Genomic DNA, 18,873 nt, shown 5'->3' on the forward strand with positions numbered 1-18,873 from the left:
GTTAAATTTATCATTTTGTTTGTGTGTTTTTTTCCAATTTTGTTGAATGGTCTCTGTGTTTTCTTATAGTTCACTGAGCTTCCTCAAAACAGCTATTTTGAATTCTTTACCAGATAAGCCACAGATCTCCATGTCTGAGTTCGGTTGCTGGAAGACTATTGTGATCTTTTCGTGATGTCCTGTTTCCTTGATTCTTCATCTTCCATGGAGTTTTGTGTTGCTGTTTCACATTTGATGTATCAGTCACGTTCTCCAGGCTTTACCAGCCTCCTTCAGGTGAGAGATGCTTCCTATTGGTTCTGCTCTATACTCTGTGGCTTTCTCTGACCTTGTATGGATATACCTGGCATGCTTCCTTCTCCCTCTTGTGGCAGGATTCTTAAGCTTCTATGTTTTCTCTTGATCTTACAACACACCAAGCCAACTGTTGGAAACCTCTCTTTTGTTTTCCTGAAGGTGGTGCTAGAGCTCGAGATTGTGGTTTCTCCCTTGCTCGCAGACCCTGGTCTGTTTTCTGTGCCTGCTCCCTGTCTACCTGCTCTTGCTCTCACTGCTGCCCACAGGGACACACACAAGGAGCTGACTGCAGAGTTGGGGGAGGTGTGAGTTTGGCACTCAGGGCATTGGGGATGCACAGTCCGGTTGGAGGGATCCTTGGGTGAGATTTTCCCAGTGGCTTGTGGGTGGGCTTCCTGCTGGAGTCCAGAATGCAGTCAGCAGGAACTGCACCCCTTTAGTGCCCTCTGATATTCTTACATGCCTCTTGCCCTCCTTCAGTCATGGAGCTCATACTTTAATACTCTGGGTGCTGTGAGAGAGAAGTGGGTTTCTTTATCAGAGTCCTGCACAGCTGGGGAAGCCAGGCCCTCACCACTCTTCCTTTTCCCTGTAGGAGAGACCACCATCTCCTGCAGCTCTAAGTTGTACCACCTTGGGAGGAGGGTGATGCTGGCAGAGTTCCTCTTACCCATTCCAGTGCATTCATACTCATTTATTCTCCAGTGGAGTGCTAGAACTTCTCTGGAAACCTGGGTTTCTACAAAGAATCTCTCCAAGGGTGTCTACTAAAGTCATTGTTCTCCAGGTGCTCCCTGATTGCAGCTGAGAGGGGCTGGACCTGGTTCATGGGATCCTGCCAGTTCCAAAGCCCATGCTGTGGTCTGTCTGCCTATTTCCCAAAGCACCAGTGGGCAAGACTCCTCCTGGGTCCCTTGGTACATGGTCCTGGGTCCCACAACTCCCACAGAGGCACTTTTGTTCATGGATGGATGCCTAATTTTAGTTGTTAAAGGGGACATAAAATGAGGGACATCTTATGCTGCCATGATGCTGAGATCATTCCATTGGATGTGTTCATTGACCTTGTGCTAATCGTTTTGCAACATATATGTGTATCACGTCATCATTGTACACCTTAAATCTATGCAAATTATATGTCAATTATATCTCAATAAAGTTGAGAAAAGAAAACTGAGCTGAGATACCTCTCTAATTCTCAGGTGTGTACATATGAGCTGGAAAATCTCTTTTATTCCCCAAGTCTTTCTACACTAATCTGTGATGTCACTCAAATTCTCTGGGTGTCTACTCTGATGTGAGATGTCTCCCTAATTCAAATAGTGGCTTTCCGACCTGGGAAGATTACCTGTTTTCTCAGGTGTGTCTCCTCTGACCAGGAATGTTTCCCTAATACTCTAGGCATGCCTACCCTGAAGAGCAAAATCCCTCCAATTCCCCCGGTGTCTACTCTGATACACAAAGTCTCACTAAATCCACAAGTGAGTCTCCATGGACCTGGGATGTCCCCTCCGAGCCAAAGTGATTCTCTACTGACATAGGATGCATCCCTAGTCCCAGTGACCTGAAATGTCTACCTATTTCCTGAGGTGTACACACCCACATGGAATGTTTCCCTAATTTCCCAGGTGTGTCTTCTCTGACCAGTTGTGTGCCAAATTCCCCAGGAGTATCTATTCTGACTTGGAACGTCTTACTAGTTCACCAGGTGTGACAACCCTGACCTGGCAGACTTCTTTGTCTCCGAGGTATGTCTGTTTGACCCTATGCATCCCTCGTGCCCTAGGTGTTTATACACTCCCCTGAGATATCTCCCTTTTTACCCAGGTTTGTATACCTTGATCTGGGATGTCATCCTAATTCCCCAAAGTGTTAGCTTGACTTGAAATATCTGTTTAATTACCCAGGTGTGTCTACAGTGACCTGAAATGTTTCTCTGTTTCCCCAGATACGTCTACCATGAATTTGAATGCCTCTATAATTCTCCACGTGTGTCCACACTGACGTGGGATGTCTCCCTAATTACCCAGGTCTGTCCACTCTGAAATGTGATGTTTCCTTAGTCCCTCAAGTGTCTCCACTATGACTGGGGATGTCTCTCTAATTTCTCAAATATATCTACTCTGACCTGAGCTGTCTCCCTTATTTCCCAGGTTTGTAATCTTGAACTAGGTTGTCTCCCTCTTTCCAGATGTATCTGCCCTGTACTGGATGTCTCCCTAATAACTCGTGTGTGTCCACACTGACGTGGGGTATCTCTCTAATTTCTCAGGCATTTCCACTCTGACCTGGGATGTCTGCTAATAAACCAGGTATATCTACACTATACTGGGATATCTATTTCCCCAAGTGAGTCTACCCAGATCTGAGATGTCCCCTAGCAAACCAGGTGTGTCTACAGTGGCCTCAGGTGGGTCTACACAGACCTGGGATCATTTCCTAATCCTGAGGTGTCCCTACTCTGAGCTGAAAGTCTAATTTGCCAGATGTGTCTACACCGACCTTATATAGCTCCCAATTCCCCAGGTTTATCCTCTCTCACCAGGAATGTCTCACTATTTCCAAAGTGTGTCTACTGTAACCTGAGATGTCTCCCTAATTCTCCAGTGTGTCTGAGTTGATCAGGGATGTGTCCTTAGATACCCAGATGTGTCTACACTGACAGAGTACATTTCTCTAATGTCACAGGTATTTCTACACTGGTATGGGATGTCCCCCTAATTATACAGAAGTGTATACACTGACCAAAAGTATGTCTTTCATTGCCTAGGCATGTCTACTCAATCCTGGGATATCTTACTAAATCCCCCAGTGTGACTAGCCTGACTTATGTCTTGCTAATTCCCCAGGTGTTTCTACTATGCCTTTGGATGCCTCCCTAATAAGCCAGTTTTACCTGTACTGACCTGATGTCTCACTAAATCCTCAGGTGTTTATACCCTGACCCCAGATGTCTTACTCCTTACATGTGTCACCTTGATCTGGAATGTCTCCCTATTTCTACAGATGTGTCTACTCTGCCCTAGATGTGTCCCTAATAACTCACATGTGTCTACACTGACCTAGATGTCTAATTCCACAGGTGTCTACATTGATCTTGAATGCCTCTCTAATTTCCTAGCAGTGTCTGCACTGACATGGGATTGCTCCCTAATACTCCAGGTGCGTTTACCATTACCTGGTATATCTGCCTAATTACCTGGATGTGTTTACACTGACCTAGGATATATTCTTAATTCCCCACTTGAATCTGCTGTGAACTGGGTTGTCTAGTTCCTGAAGTGTGACTACTCTGCCTTGAGTTCCATAATTCCCCAGATGTGTTCACACTGCCCTAGGATGGCTCCCTAATTCCCCAGGTGTGTCTACTCTCACCTAGCTTGAATCTATAATTCCTTCCTTGTGTTTCCTGACCTGCAATTCCCAACCAGTGTCTACACTGACCTAGGAAGTCTCCCTATTTCCCCCAGGGTGTTTACCCTGACCTGGGATCTCACCTTATTTCCCCATTTGTGTTTATCTGAACTGGCATGTCTCCCAAATTCCGCAAGTGTGTCTGTCCTGACCTGGGATACCTCCTGAATTTCCCCCAAATTGTCGACCCTGTCCAGGGTGGTCTTCCTGATTCCCTAGAGGTGTCTACCTGACCTGGGTTGTCTCTGAATGACTCAGGTGTGTCTACACTGACCTGGGATGACTCTTTGATTCTCCAGGTTTTTCTACCCTGACTTTGGATAGCTCCCTGATTCCACTCATGTGTTCCCTGAACTGGAATGTCTCCCTAATTCCCAGTTGTTTATACACTAGCATGAGATATATCTACTTCCAAGATGTGTCTGCCATGACCCATGTTTTCTCTAATTCCTCGAGTGTGTCTTCTTTGTCCTAGGCTCTATGCCTAATACCCCATGTGTCTATGTTGACCTTGGATGGCTCCCAAATTACCCAGTTGTGTCCATTCTGATCTGGGATGTTTTAGTTCCCAGGTGTATCTACTACGAACTAGGGTGTCGCTCTCATTCTCCAGGTGTCTCTAATGTGGGTTGCCTACTTCTCCGGGTGTGTTTACTCTGACGTGGGACATCTCCCTATTACGACAGAAGGGTCTAACCAACAGGTGCTGTCTCCCTGCTTCCCAAAGAAGGTCTACACTGAGCTGTGATGTCTCCCTAATTCTCCAGATTTCTATCATAACCTGGGATGTCTCCCTAATTCCCCAGGTTTGTCTACTTTGACCTGGGATGTGTCCTTACTTCTCTAAGTGTGTCTACCCTAACCTGGGATGTCTATTTTCCCGAGTGTGTCTAACCAGACCTGGAAAGTCCCCTAATTCCCTATGTATGTTTATATTGACCAGTATTATCTCCCTAATTCTGCAGCTGTGTCCACATTTATCCGGGATGTCTCCCTAATACCTCAAGTGCATCTAAAAGGACCTACGTTGTGTCCCTATTTACTCATTTGAGTTTACAGTGACCTGGGGTGATTCCCTTGTTCCCAGGTGTGTATACCCTGAACTGCAATGTCTCCTTTGTATCCCATGTGTGGTTACACTGTCTCAGGATGTCTCCCTAATTATCTGAGTGTCTACTCTGACTGGGTGTCTCACTAATTACCTGTGTGTCTAGGTTTTCTCCGTAATTCCCCGGGTGTGACTACACTGACCTAGGATGTCTCCCTAATTCCACAGGTTTGTCTACAGTGACCTGGGACGTCTTAATATTTCTCCAAATGTGTCTACAGGGATGTTGGATGTCTACCACTTCTCCAGGTGTCTCCACTATGAACTAGGATTTCATCCTAATTCAAGAGGTGTGTCTGCCTGACCTGGAATGACTCTATTGTTATGTAGGTGTGTGTGCTTTGACTCAGAATGTCTCCCTAATTACAGAGAATTTTCTCCTTTCCCTGGGATATCCCAATGTTCACCAGGAATGTCTACTCCTTCATAGTATGTCACCCTAATAACCCAAGTGTGTCCACATTGACCTGTGATGTCTCTCTAATTGCCCAGGTTAGTCTGCTCTGTTTTCCAATATCTCCCTAATTCCCCCGGTTTATGTACACTGACATGGGACATATCCATAGCTCTCCAGGTTTGTCTACCCTGACCTAGGCCTTCTCTCAGATTCACTTGTTGTGTCTATCTGCCCTGAGAAGTCTAATTCCCCAGATGTCTATCCTGATCTATTTCTTTAATTCCCTAGGTTTTATACTCTAACCTGCTATGTCTCTCTAGTATGCAGGTTTATCTACTCTGACATGGGAAGTCTCCCTAGTACCAAGATGTGCCTAATTGACCTGATGTGTCGCCCCAATTTCCCAGGTGTGTCTACACCAACACTGTATGTCTCCCTAATTATCACAGTGTGTTTTCCCTGACCTGAGAGGTGTCCAGAGCTACCCTGACATGGTGACATGGGATGTTTCTGTAGATCCCCATTGTGTCTACTCTGACATGGGATGTCTCCTTAGATCCCTAGATGTGTTTAATTGACCTGGAATGTCTCACTATTTACCCAGGTTTGACTACCTTAGTCCTGGGTGTCTGCCTAATCCGCCATGTTTGTCTACGCTGATCAGGGATTGCTCTCTAATGTCCAAGGTGTATCTATTCTGATCTGTCGCCTGCTATTCTTGGTATGTCAACTCTGACATACCGTTTCTAATTCACTAGTTGTGTCTAATCAGACCTGGGATGCTCCTTACTTACCCAGGTGTGTCTCCTTTGACCAGTGTTTCCCTAATTCCCAGCTGTGTCTATATTGACCCACGATGTCTCCCTAATTGCCCAGGAGTGTCTCCCTAGTTACCCAGCTTGTCTGCTTGGACCTGGGATGTCTCCTCAAAGGCTCCACTGTGTCTACGCTGACCTAAGATGTCTTCCTTATTCCCCAAGTGTGACTTCCTTGACCTGGGATGTCTCCCTAAGTGCTCAGGTGTGCCTATCCTTAAGTGAGATCTCCTCCTAAACACCCAGGTATGTCTACCCTGCCCTGTGATGTCTAATTCCCCTGGTCTGTCTACTGCACCCTGAGCTGTCTGTGTCGTTCCCAGGTGTGTCTATACAGACATTGGATGTCTCCCTGATTCCCAGATGTGTCTCCACCCTCACCTTGGAAATCTCCCTACCAACAACAGGCTTGTCTACCCTGACCTGGGATGACTCCATTGTTCTTCAGATCTGTATACTGTGATTTAAGATGTCTCCCTAATTCTATAGGATCCTCTCCTCTGAGATGTCCCCCTATTTTACCAGATGTCTACCCTGACCAGGTATGTCTTCCTAATCAACCAAGTGTGTCCACATTGACCTGGGATGTCTCTCTAATTCTCCATGTGTATCTACCCTGATTTTGGATGTCTCCCTTATTCATCAGGGTGCGTGTTTTCTGATCTGGAACGTTGTCCTAATAACTTGGGTTTGTTTACATTGCTAAAAGAAAGTTTTTAACAGACAATTTACTGATCTTATTGTTTTTTTTTTTTTTTTGAGGGAGATCAGCCCTGAGCTAACATCTGCTGCCAATCCTCCTCTTTTTGCTGAGGAAGACTGGCCCTGAGCCAACATCCGTGCCCATCTTCCTCTACTTTATATGTGGGACACACACCACAGCATGGCCTGCCAGGTGGTGCCATGTCCACACCCAGGATCCAAACCAGCAAACCCCGGACCACTGAAGTGGAATGAGCACACTTAACTGCTGCCCCACCAGGCAGCCTTAATCTTGTTGGCTTTTATTTAGCAATTCATGAATTGGGCAGCATGTAATCTGGCAGATAGAAAGGAGCTCCACAGAGCTGTACAAGGCAAGAGATTTTTATGGACCAAAGTGAGCAGGAACAAGGAAGTTATACGGGGCATTTGCTGATTGGTTAGAGCAGGGTAACTGTCCTTATAGGGAGCAAAGGGAAGTTTTGGAGCCGAGTCAGGTAACTTATGCTGAGCAGGCAAGTGCTAGTTGGTCGACCTAGGCCGTCCTTTTTTGGGAGAGTCAACCATAGAAATTTAAGTTTTGGTTTGCTGATGTGGGGCTTAGCATGAGTGACTCCATCTTGGGTCTAATCTGGTTACTTTAACACTTCCCCCTTTTGAGCAGACTCATCTTACTGAGAGGTGTGATCAAAATCTAAGGCTAAAGTGATACTCTCAGTCACCACTTTTGTCATCTATGTTGGGTCTCCATATAATATTTGCAAGTCACAAAGTTAGGCTCATATTCTTGTAGATGACCATTTTCCTCCTTTTTCTTTTGGTGTTCCAATCTCAGTGAAGTCATCTGTTGGCGGGCCAGTGTTTGTGAACATATATTCGAGAGCTTTGAGAGATTATAGCACATTGGGAAGACTACAGTGCTGAGAAGAATAACACCCAAAGTTTGGAGCGCACTCTGAAGCCAAGGTCTTCATGTCCCAAATCAGCTGAAATCAAACAGGTCGAAGAATGATTCAGGGTTAGGTTTAACCTGCTTAAGGCAAGTGGCTTGTTTAACTATGTCATGCAGTTGTGTCTTGATTCCCCAGAAGCGTTTATCTGATTACAAGAGGTATTGGCTATAGCATACCTACCTGCTCAGCAAGGAGATAGTCAAGAGCTATTCTATAGTCTAAGACAACTTTGGCAGGTGAGTCCAATGATCTATTCTGGGAAGCTATAGCTTTGGCAGAGGACCCTCTATTTCCCCTAAAGCAAGCAACAGATTTCTAATCATTGTTTTTTTGGCACCTACTTCCAACCAAGGCAGTAAGGACCGCCAAAGGAAGCAGAGGATGAGTCACATTCACCTCCTGGTAATTCTAATGTGAGTCTGTAACTCAGGTTGAGAGGTGCAGCACAGTGTGAAGCCTCAGTCTGGTTGTGGACAGAGACATGACTAGGTAGCCCAGACCACAGCTTCTTACTGTCTTCCATCTATGTAGACGTTGAGTTACCTAGGGGCTTTGAGATTTTTCCAGGGGCCCTCTGGGAAATATTCACAGAAGAGTGGCAGTCCTCTACAGATAAAAATGTATCTGGCAGGAGCACAGTTTATGCCACCAAAAGAGGTATTTCCCATAGTGAAGGCTGTCAGAATAGTGGAGTTCAGGGTGATCAGCCAAGGCTCCAGACTGAAAAGGTGACAGCCCTGGAGGCCAGTAAGATGTAGGGGCCTGTAGCCCTCACAGCTGTTTTATCCTGGTTCCCCTTGCCTTATGTCTCTTTCTTTTTACAGAGCCTAGAAGCAAGGTTCCCTAGGTTTGGCGTTGTTAACCAGAGACAGGGGAATTGACTCCCACGATTACAGAGTCTGGCACAATAGAGAGAGGGCTGAGTCTGCTCCAGAGAAACTGAGGCACTGGAAAGCAGGGAGAAGTTTGTGACGGGCAGAACTACAGGATCATCAGCCTCGTGACAAATCCAACGGTCAGTTGCATGACCTCCTTTGTGATGGCATGAAAGATGAGAACGTCATTATCTTTCCAGAACAGAGCAAGCAAAAAAGGTGGACAAAAGAATCATAAAGACCTTCATGATATATAAATTAAGGCAAGAATTAGGAAAAAGATAATCAAAGAGGGGAGGAGGAATGGAAACAAACTTTCTTGATCCAATGTCATTGGAGGAAGCAGTCTACCACGTGGTGTCAGTGCTTCTCTTCCTGGTCAAGTTGGTTTTGATTCTTCGCCATCAATGCAGGACCAGAGGGCAGATCGTTCCACTTGTGAAACGTGCACCCAAGGTTTGACACCTTGTAACTTGGCAGTGGTGTCAGCGTTCAAGAGCGCTTGGTAGAATCTTTCCATGAATCTCTTTGAAGACGAAGCCCTTTTGTAAAAGCATCAAAGTAAATCAAATAACTGTCTGTAAGTGACAAAACCTGATGAGAGTTCATTGATTAAGGAAATCTAGTCATTTCTGTGGCATAGGTTTTAACCTCATAACTGGGATTATGACTGATAACATTCTACCTGGATATATGAGACTCCTAGGAATTTCGTATAATTTCTGGAACGTTTATATTAATAACATGTATCCATACAAATATAACCTAAGAAGGTTTAGCATCCCTTCTTATTTCACAATGCTTCCTATATAATTTAAGATATCAAATAAATCTAATTAGTTTAACATCTTACCAGGTAAAAGACATATCCTTTGAGATTTTTCCAGGGGCCCTCTGGAAAATCTCAAAGTTAGTTTGAAGTCAAAAAAAGCCTCCATTTAGAATTTGATCTTGACAAGTTGTGAAAAATGTCAAAACATTTGATTAAATTGGATCATGGATTATTATGAAATAATACTTAATTATCTATTTAACCAAAGTGACAATAGAAGATTTTCAAGGCAAATAAAGAAGGTTACAGTTGTGAACAAAATTTAGCTCTTTTAATATTGAGAAGACTCAGCTCTCCCAAGTGATCAAAGACCTGATAAAGATAACATGAAGCACAAGACATTCTGGTAAGACACAAAATCTTTGCCTTTTGGGCAATCTATCTGGAAAGCAAAGAAAAACCTTTTACAATCTCTTATCAAGGGCAGACCAATAGTCCAAGAAAATTTTGCCCTTTTCACAGAGAAAAAAACAAATTCTAGTTTTGTGTTAGTGTACTTTTGGTATTAAAACTCATTCTTTAAAAATTTCATTCCAATCTAAGCCAGCTTGACCACATATAAAATTCCCTTCCCAAAATTGCTTTTCCACAAACCTCCTACAACATTTTATATCCATTCAGGTTTTGTCCTATATTTTCTTCTTTCCAATTCTGGAACAACCAGTCATTCTACTTTAGGATAAAAGTACTCTCTTTTTTCCTTAACAAAAAAACACGTCCTTCACCTTTCCTTATCCAAAAACACATTCTACTTTCCTTATCTACTTTTCATACACACTTGTTTCTTTTCATCTTTATTATTTCTAAGTAGTTTTAATTACATATATTGATTAGAATTCTTAACCTTAGAATCTTTAACTTCTAGTTAAAACTACAAAGTAAACAATTCTGGACTGTCTGTTACACTATGATAAATACATTTAATAATTTCTAGAAGTACAGTCTTCCTCAGAGTAAAATTTCAATAAGGCACAAAACACGTTTACTAATAGACCCAAATATTTTTAGTTCCTCTGTAATAAGAAGCCAAAAGTAAATAAAACTGTGTTCAGTAATTAATGTTTCAGTATTTTTTCTTATTCATAAATCATCTAGATATTGAATGATATCCATCATTTAACTCAATTCAGTATAACTTTAAGGTTTCAAGTTACTAAAAAGGTTTTGGAAACTATTTTTAAGTATACATTCCATAAATCATAATTATTGAAAAGTTCATTTATAAACTTTTCTTACATCTATTTGTTTGTTCTTAACCATTATGTTTAGCTTACTCATGAAAATTCCATGAGACATTAAACAGCTAACCATCATCTTTTTCTTGCTGACAAATTCTGTAACAGCGATAATGAGTTTATTTTTTTAGTGAACTTATGTAGAATAAAAGTTGTATGTCCACATTATATTTAATATTGATAACTCTGAAGACATGCCTGTTTTAATTAAACCAACAAACTTAAACTAGCTTTTATTTATGGAAGATTATCCTCAATCACATGAACTTAAAAAACATTTGGATTAGTTTCCATGTTTCTGAGAGTATACTTAATTTATACAAGCACTTATTTAAGCCAATTAAATAAATCTTTTTATAAATTTTGGCAATACAATCCAGAAGTAGAAACATCACACATCTATAATATGCATATATATATATATATAGAAATAAACAGATGCAAACAGAGATCTTATAGCTTTCATTTTAAAATTTTACCCATGAGACAGATACAATAATGCAAAACACACTAGTTTATAAAAGAACAGCTGGATACAGATTGTGTTTCTGGCAGATGGAATAAGTTAAGGTTACCTACTCAGACGGTTTAAACTTTTCACTAATATTTGTGGAGAAGACAATATTTTTCATAGGCCTAGTTTCCGAATAGCCTTTCTTTTCTCTTTTTTTTTGGTCCTGATAAAATCTCCCTCCCTGAAGTTTGCATCTCAAAGAGATAGCTCTGGTTTCCTTCCCTCTAGGAGGAACGTTTACATCTCAAAGCCACAGAGAAACAATGAAAGTTTCTCCAAGAAGGACTTTTGTTTCCGAAGTCCAGATCTTTAGCAATATCTACAAGGCTTTTGATATGAATAGGGGAAGTTTCAGGATTGGTAAAGATGATATGTAGGTTTCAAATTGTTTCCAGAGCTACATTTCTGTCCTTGTAAAAACTCAATTTGTGGGGCGAGCCCCATGGCCTGGTGGTTAAGTTCAGCACAGTCTGCTTCGGTGGCCTGCGTTCAGTTCCCAGGCACAAACCTACACCACTCATCAGCCGCCATGCTGTGGCAGCAACACACATACAAAACAGAGAAAGACTGACACAAGATGTTAGCTCAGGGCAAATCTTCCTCAAGCAAAAAGATGAAGATTGGCAACAGATGTCAGCTCAGGGTGAATCTTCCTCAGGAAAAAAACAAAAACAAAAACTCCATTTGTAAGACAAAGACAGTTATTTTTAATTCCTTAAAGAATTGGGTTGCAACCTGAATGCTATCCAGGAGCTGATCCACCCATCCAACCACATTATCTTCAGTTTTCTATTTTATATCAGGCAGACTTTCAACTAAGATGGACATCAAAAGATTCTTATGTTCTAGATTTAGAGCTGTGTGTCTTTGGAGTCTTTTAGTAAAGCCTTCCACAGTGGCTTCAGAATGTTTTTCTTTCCCTCTGGGTACACAGTTTCATTTTAGTTTAGGAACTTTTTTTAGACTTTCTCCTCTATCAGGCTCTTATATCAGCTTCCAATTTGGCCAACTTTTGACCATAGAGCTATTTTGAAAAAATCCTTTCAAATATCTTCTTAACAGGTTTTCGCTGGGACAAACAATAAATATCCCTGGCAATACTGAACTCCCTTCTCTTCTTCTTTTAAACCAAAGGTATACCTATATATAAAGTGATTCAACCAAAACCAAAAGACTTTTGTGACATATCCATGGACTCAAGATATGTCCCCTAAGAAGATGCAAAAGATGCACTCCTCCCAAGATTCAAGACCACTCCCAAAGATAGCCTAAAGAAAGACTTAGACAATTCCTCTGAGAGCTGGCAACAGTCGGTAGGACAATAGCCATAAATGGGGTATAACCCACATTTCTGTCCAGCCATATTCTCAGGACCCCCAACCTGAAAGCTGAGCTGCCCAACAACCTCTGTGCCCCAGGCAGGCAGAAGGCCAAGCCAAGTTCTCAGGACACAAAACAAGACAGACAAGAAAGCAATAGCTGCCCCAGGGAGGGAAAGGATTGATAACCAGTGGGCACCCCAATACTAAATTCATAAGAGTCTGAATTTGGAAAGGGAGAGACAACGTGAAATTTTACCTTCCTCTCTCGACCAGGCACTACAGACTGACTGTAATATTGGTAAGTATTAATATTTATGTAATAAATATATAACATTTGGTCAGTATTCTTACCCTTTGCCAACTTCTGCCAGTTTTCCCTGGATCCTGTCTGCAGGCTCCAGAGCAAGTGGGGTGGGTGTCCCAGCAGGTCCCATCTGGGTCACTGGGAACTGTAGAGGAGGAAAAAATTCTCCCTCCACCCTTTACAGTGAGTTCTTGGCCAAGACCCTTTTTCTCTAAGGCACCTTGTAAATAAATAAGCTTATCTAGGTTAAAAGTTTCCCACTGCGACCGCTGTAACTCAAGATTATCCTTAGTGAGATCTTGCCATTTTTGAAAATATATACAACTTCAGAACCATAGTTTTTAAACATATAAAGAGCTGGTGTACTGGAAGGTGGAGCACTCAATCCTTTAGAACCTGAGGATCCTACGTCTCCTCAGTTTCTGTTAGACAACTTTGTCACTCTTATCGTAGGTGCACACCACCAAAACCAGCAAATCCCAAAGTGAAAGTCTGGACTGAGCCAACAGAAGCCAACAAATTGGGCCTGTGGACTAACCAAGGGCAAGGGACTCCAGGCCTCCAAATGGAACCGTCTGTTAGCTCAAGCTGACCTGCTAAGGCCTAGACTGGAACCTCAGACTAACAAAGGGTTAGGGACGCAAGTTCCAGGCAGAACTGTCTGCCCGCTCAAGCTGACCTACTAAGCCTGGACAGGAAAAGCCGTAGATCCGAGAGCTCAGATGCAGAAAGAACAGAGCTCGGATCTGAGAGGAACTTACCCATGGTCCTCGGAAATGGCGAGAAAGACAGAGAAGTCAAATGGTTCAGCAGATACTAACACCTGCATATCTTGTTGTCCCCAAAGTCATCAGCAATCTCCTTTGGATCCCATCCTTGTCCCCAAAGCTGTTAAAAGAAAATTTTCCATAATTTCTTGATCTCGTTGTCTTTTATTTAGTGATTCATGAGTTGGGCAGCATCCAATCTAGCAATAGAAAGGAGCGCCGAAAAGCTGTCCAAGGCAAGAAATTTTTATAGACCAAGTGAGCAGGAACAAGGAAGTGACACTGGGCATTTGCTGAGTGGTTAGACAGGGTTACTTCCCATATATGGAGCAAAGGGAAGTCTTGGAGCCAGGTCAGGTAACTTGTCCAGAGCAGGCAAGCACTGGCTGGTTGACCTAGGCCTGCCTTTTCTGGGAAATCAGAGCATAGAAACTTAGGTTTTGGTTTGCTGACATGGGGCTCAGCATGAGTGACTTAGATCGTGGACCCAATCCGGCTACTTTAACAAAGCTGACATGAGATATATCCATAGTTCCCCACATGTCTGCCCTGATCTAAATTCTCTCTCAAAGTCCTCTGGTAAGTACACCTGAGCTCGGATTTCTCCCTAATACCCCAGATGTCTATTCTCAACTGGAATGTCTCCAGAGTTCCCTAGTTGTATCTAACCTTATCTGGATATACTGTGTATACTCTGACCTGGGATGTCTGATGTTTCATGTCTCCCCAGTACAGAGATGTGTCTAAATGGCCAGGGACCTCCCCAGTTCCCAGGTGGGTCTACACTGACTTTGTGTGTCTCCCCACTTCCCCAGGTTTGACTGCCCTAATGTTGGAAGTCTTCCACTTTTCCCATGTGAGTCTACAGTAGTCAAGGATGTTTCCCTAAATCCCAAGAAGTGTCTACTCTGACCTGGATGCGTCCCTAGTTCCACAGGTGTGTTAACCCTGACCTGGGAAGTCTCTAATTCCCCAGGAGTGTCTTCCCTGAACAGGGATGTCTCCCTAGTTCCCCCAGTGTGTCTACTTTGATGTAGGATGTCTCCCAGGATATACGGATGTCTCTACACTGACATGGGACATCTCCCTAATAGCCTAGTTGTGTCTAATATGACATGGGATGTTCCCATAATTCCCCTGCTGTGTCTACGCTGACCTAGGATGTCTCCCTTAATCCTCTGTTCTGTCTTCATTGACCGGGATTGTCTCCCTAATTAGCCAGGTATGTCTGCCCTGTCCTGGGATATCTCCCCAGTCCAAGCATGTCTACCTTAAACTGGGGTGTATCCCTTGTTCTCCAGGTTTGTCTACACTGACCTAGGAAGTTTCCCCTTTTTCACAGGTGTTTCTACCCTGAATAGGATGTCTCTCTCATTCCCCAAGTGTGTGTACACTGACATGGGATAAATCCCTAATACAAACTTGTCTCCAGTATGGACTGGAATTTTTCTAATTCCCAATGTGTGTCTGCTCTGTCTTGGGTTGTCTCCCTACACTCCATTGTGTCTACACTTACCTGGGATATTTGTCTAGTTGCTCAGTGTGCATGCGCAGACCTGGAACTCTACCTAACTCCCCAGGTGTGTCTGCCCTAACCTGGTATGTCTCCCTAGTTCCCAGGTGTGTCAATTCTGAAATTGTTTGTCCCCTATTTATTCAAATGTCGCTTACAATGCCTCCCTTTTTTTTTCTCTGACCTGGATTGACCCCTTCAATCCCAGTTGTGTCTGTCATAACCAGTGATCTCTCTCTAGTCCCCAGGTGTGTGTTCACTGACCTAGGATATCTCCCTAAGTGTCTCGCTAATTTCCCATGCGATGGTGCATTAATGTTGGATGTCCTATTTTCCCAGGTGTGTCTACCCTGACCTGAGATGTCTAATAACCCAGGTGTATCTACACTGGCCAGGGTTGTCTCCACAATTCCCCATATATGTCTGAGCTGACCAGGGATGTGTCCCTAATACTCCACGTTTGTTTACTCTGATCTGGCTTGTCCCTATAATTCCCAAGGTGTCTTCCCTGAACTTGGATGTCTCCATAATTCACCCTGTGTTTCTACACTGACTTGGAATGCCTATTTCCCCAGATGTGTCTACACTGACTTAGGATGTCTGTCTGCCTGTCTGGTCTGTGTGTCCCCAGTGTGTCTGCTGTGATTTGGATGCCTCTCGAATTCCTCAGGTATGTCTACAATGACCTGGGATGTCTCCGTAATAACTCAGGTGCATCTACTCTGGCCTGTGTTTCTACTTTGATGTGGGATGTCTGCACTAACCTGGAATTTCTCCTTAATTCCCCAGGTGTGTCTGCCCTTACTGGGATGTCTGTTTAATAACTCAAATGTGTCTAAACTAGCTGGAGATGTCCACTTTATTCCAAAATAAGTGCATCTATTTTGACCAGGGATGTCTCCCTAATAGCCCCAGTGTGTCTACTCCGACATAAGATGTTTCTTTGTTTCCCCAGGGGAAGCTACCATGACCTAGGATGTCACCTGGTTCTCCAAGTATTTCTACACTCACCTGGGAAGTCACTGTTAACTTGAACGTCTCTCTAATTCTGCAGCTCTGTCTACTCTCATCAGGGATGCCTGCCTACTAACCTTGATGTGTATAACCTGAACCTGGATGTCTCCTTAATAATCGGGTGTGCGTTCCTTTACCCGGAACGTCTTTTTTCCCAGGTGTGATTACTCTTACCTGGATTGTCTCTCTACCCAGGAGTGTCGATCCTGACCTGGGTTGTTGCTCCAATTCCACAGGTGTGTCTCCATTCAACTGGATTGTCTAATTCCACAGGTGTCTGCATTTAATGGGGATGGCCACCTAATTTCCCAGGTGTGTCTACATTCACATGGGATGGCTCCATAATGCCCAACGTGAGTTTAATATAACCCAGGATGATCCCTACATCCCAGATATGTCTACCCTGACTAGAATTCTTCTCTAAACCCCAATATTACTACTTCTACCTGGGAAGTGTACCTTGTTCCCCTCGTGTGTCTACCTTGACCAATGATGAGTCTCTGTAACACGGGCGTGTCCACTCGGACCTGGTATAGCTGCCTAATTCCCCACATGTATCTTGGTGACCGAGAGTCATGCTAACTAGTTGGCCACTCTCTCAGGTCAACTGAGAGAATGATCAAAAGGGAGGATGGTCAAAAAAAAATGAAAAGGAGGCCACAGTTTGAATAAACCCCTGGACCAAAGACTCAGTCATGTGACCAAAACTTAAAACTGTCCTGACTCCCAAAATTCTGACTCTGATTTTAAACAAAACTTAAGCTTTCCTCCTGTCAGCGTGACATGGCAGCTTCCAGACTAATCATCCACAATCAAGGAGGCTAATGTGATGAAAAGGAATGTGAGTTTCTCGTAGCCGGTCAGGATAGAAAACAACGCGCTTGCACATCCATGCTCCGTACCCTCAGCTGGCCCTACTGAGAGCCCAGTTCTTCACCACTTTCAGTTTGGATGTTCCTCTGTTCCCAAAAAGCTTGTTTCTCACTCAATAAAATATTCATATCACGTAAAACTCACTGAATTTTCTTTTCATAGTAGACACATCTGGGATTAGAGGGACATCCCCGGTTAGTACAGACACGCCAGGCGAGGCAGAGAGACGTGGGGAACCAAGGGGACACACCCTACAGCGATGTGGACATTCTTGGGGAACTAGGGAGACATCTCGGGTGAGAGGTGACAAGCCCATAGAATTAGATATTCAAGGTCAAGGTAGACACAGCTGGGGAGTAAGGAGACACCTCAGGTCAGAGTAGACACATCTGAGGAGTTAAGGAGCCATCCTAATTCAGAGTTGACAAGCCTGGAGAATCAGCAAGACATCAAAGGTCAGAGTAGACACACCTGGGGAATTAGAACGACATCCCAGGTAAGGATAGAAACTCATGGAGAATAAAGGAGACATCCCACACCAGTGTAGACAAACTCTAGGAACTAGGAAGATATACAAGTTCAGTGCAGACCTACGTAGGAGACATCTCTGGTCGGAGTAGACACACCTGAGGAATTAGGTGAGACATCAGTGGTGATGCAACTAGGGAATGAGGGAGACCCCCCCCCGCCCAGGTTAGTGTAGACATACCTAGGGAATAGAGAGACATCTCTGGTAAGAGAAGTAATGTGGGGGACTAGGGAGACATCAAGGGTGAGAGTAGACACTCCTGGAGAAATGGAATGAAGTCCTGGGTCAGAACAGTCACAGCTGGTGAGGTAGGGACACATCTCGGATCAGCTTGTATTCATTAGGACATGAGGTATATACCCCAGGTCAGTGTTTCCACAACTGGGGCACTGTTGAGAAGGCCAAGTCGGGGAAGACGCTCCTGGAGAATGTGGGAGACATCCCACGTGAGAACAGTAAACCCGAGCACTTAGACATCACAAGACAAGTTAGACACAGTGGGGAACTAAGGAGGCATCCCAGGGTAGACACATGGGGAATCACCTGGGGAATTAAGTGACATCTAGGTCAGAGTAGTCACACCAGCCTTAGACAAAGACCAGGTTAGTGTAGACAAAGCTGAGAAACGAGGGAGACATCCCTGGAAATGAGGGACTAAATCCCCTGTAGTCACACCAGGGGGAAAAGGGAGACATCTAAGGGCAGTGTAGACACAGTGGGAATTAGGGAGACTGCACAGGTCTGAGCAGACAGAGCTGGGGAATTAAGGAGACACCTTAGGCCATTGTAGATACTCCTAAGAATTTATGGTGACACCCCAGGTCTGTGTGCGTAGGCCTGGGGAATTAGGCAGATGAACAAGATCAAGGAAGACGCACTCAGGGAATTAGGGACATACTCTAGGTCATAGAAGATGCATGTGGGAACTTAGTGAGACTTCCAAGTGAGTGTGCTCTCACAAGCAGAATTCGTGAAATGTTCCAGTTCAGAGTAGACACACTTGGGGATTTAGGGAGACATTCCAGGTCCAGGTAGACATGCCTGGGAATTAGGAGACATCCCAAATCATAGTAGACACACCTGAAGATATATGAGACATCGAATGACAGTGTTGACACACCAGGGAATTAGGGAGCTATCGCAGGTAGTGTAGACACAACTGGGGAATTAGGGACACATGCTGGGTCAGAGTAAAATCACTTGGTATGTAGGAATCATCCCAAGTTTGAGAAGAATGTTTGGGCAATTAGGGAGATATCCCAGGTCAGTGTAGATACACTCGGGGACATGACCTCCCATGTCAGTGTAGACTATGGAAATAGGAAACATCCCATGTCAGAGTGTCATATCTCAAGAATTAGAGAGACAGCGTAGGTCCGTGCAGACATACCTGGTTAATTAGACTTCCC

The 18,873-nt window shown here is 43.8% G+C and overlaps 1 long non-coding RNA gene across 1 annotated transcript; it reads right to left on the reverse strand.

Moving 5' to 3' along the window:
* Window positions 1–7,019: 7,019 nt before the first annotated feature.
* Window positions 7,020–13,755, reverse strand: LOC138925366 (uncharacterized). Its single transcript, XR_011441413.1, has 4 exons — window positions 13,530–13,755; window positions 12,816–12,913; window positions 8,877–9,103; window positions 7,020–7,719 (listed from the first exon to the last, which is right to left on the reverse strand). It is a non-coding gene; the product is annotated as an uncharacterized lncRNA (long non-coding RNA).
* Window positions 13,756–18,873: the final 5,118 nt, after the last annotated feature.

The sequence above is a fragment of the Equus caballus genome, chromosome 8 (genome assembly GCF_041296265.1).
Source record: "Equus caballus isolate H_3958 breed thoroughbred chromosome 8, TB-T2T, whole genome shotgun sequence".
In the NCBI taxonomy this organism is placed as follows: Eukaryota; Metazoa; Chordata; class Mammalia; order Perissodactyla; family Equidae; genus Equus; species Equus caballus.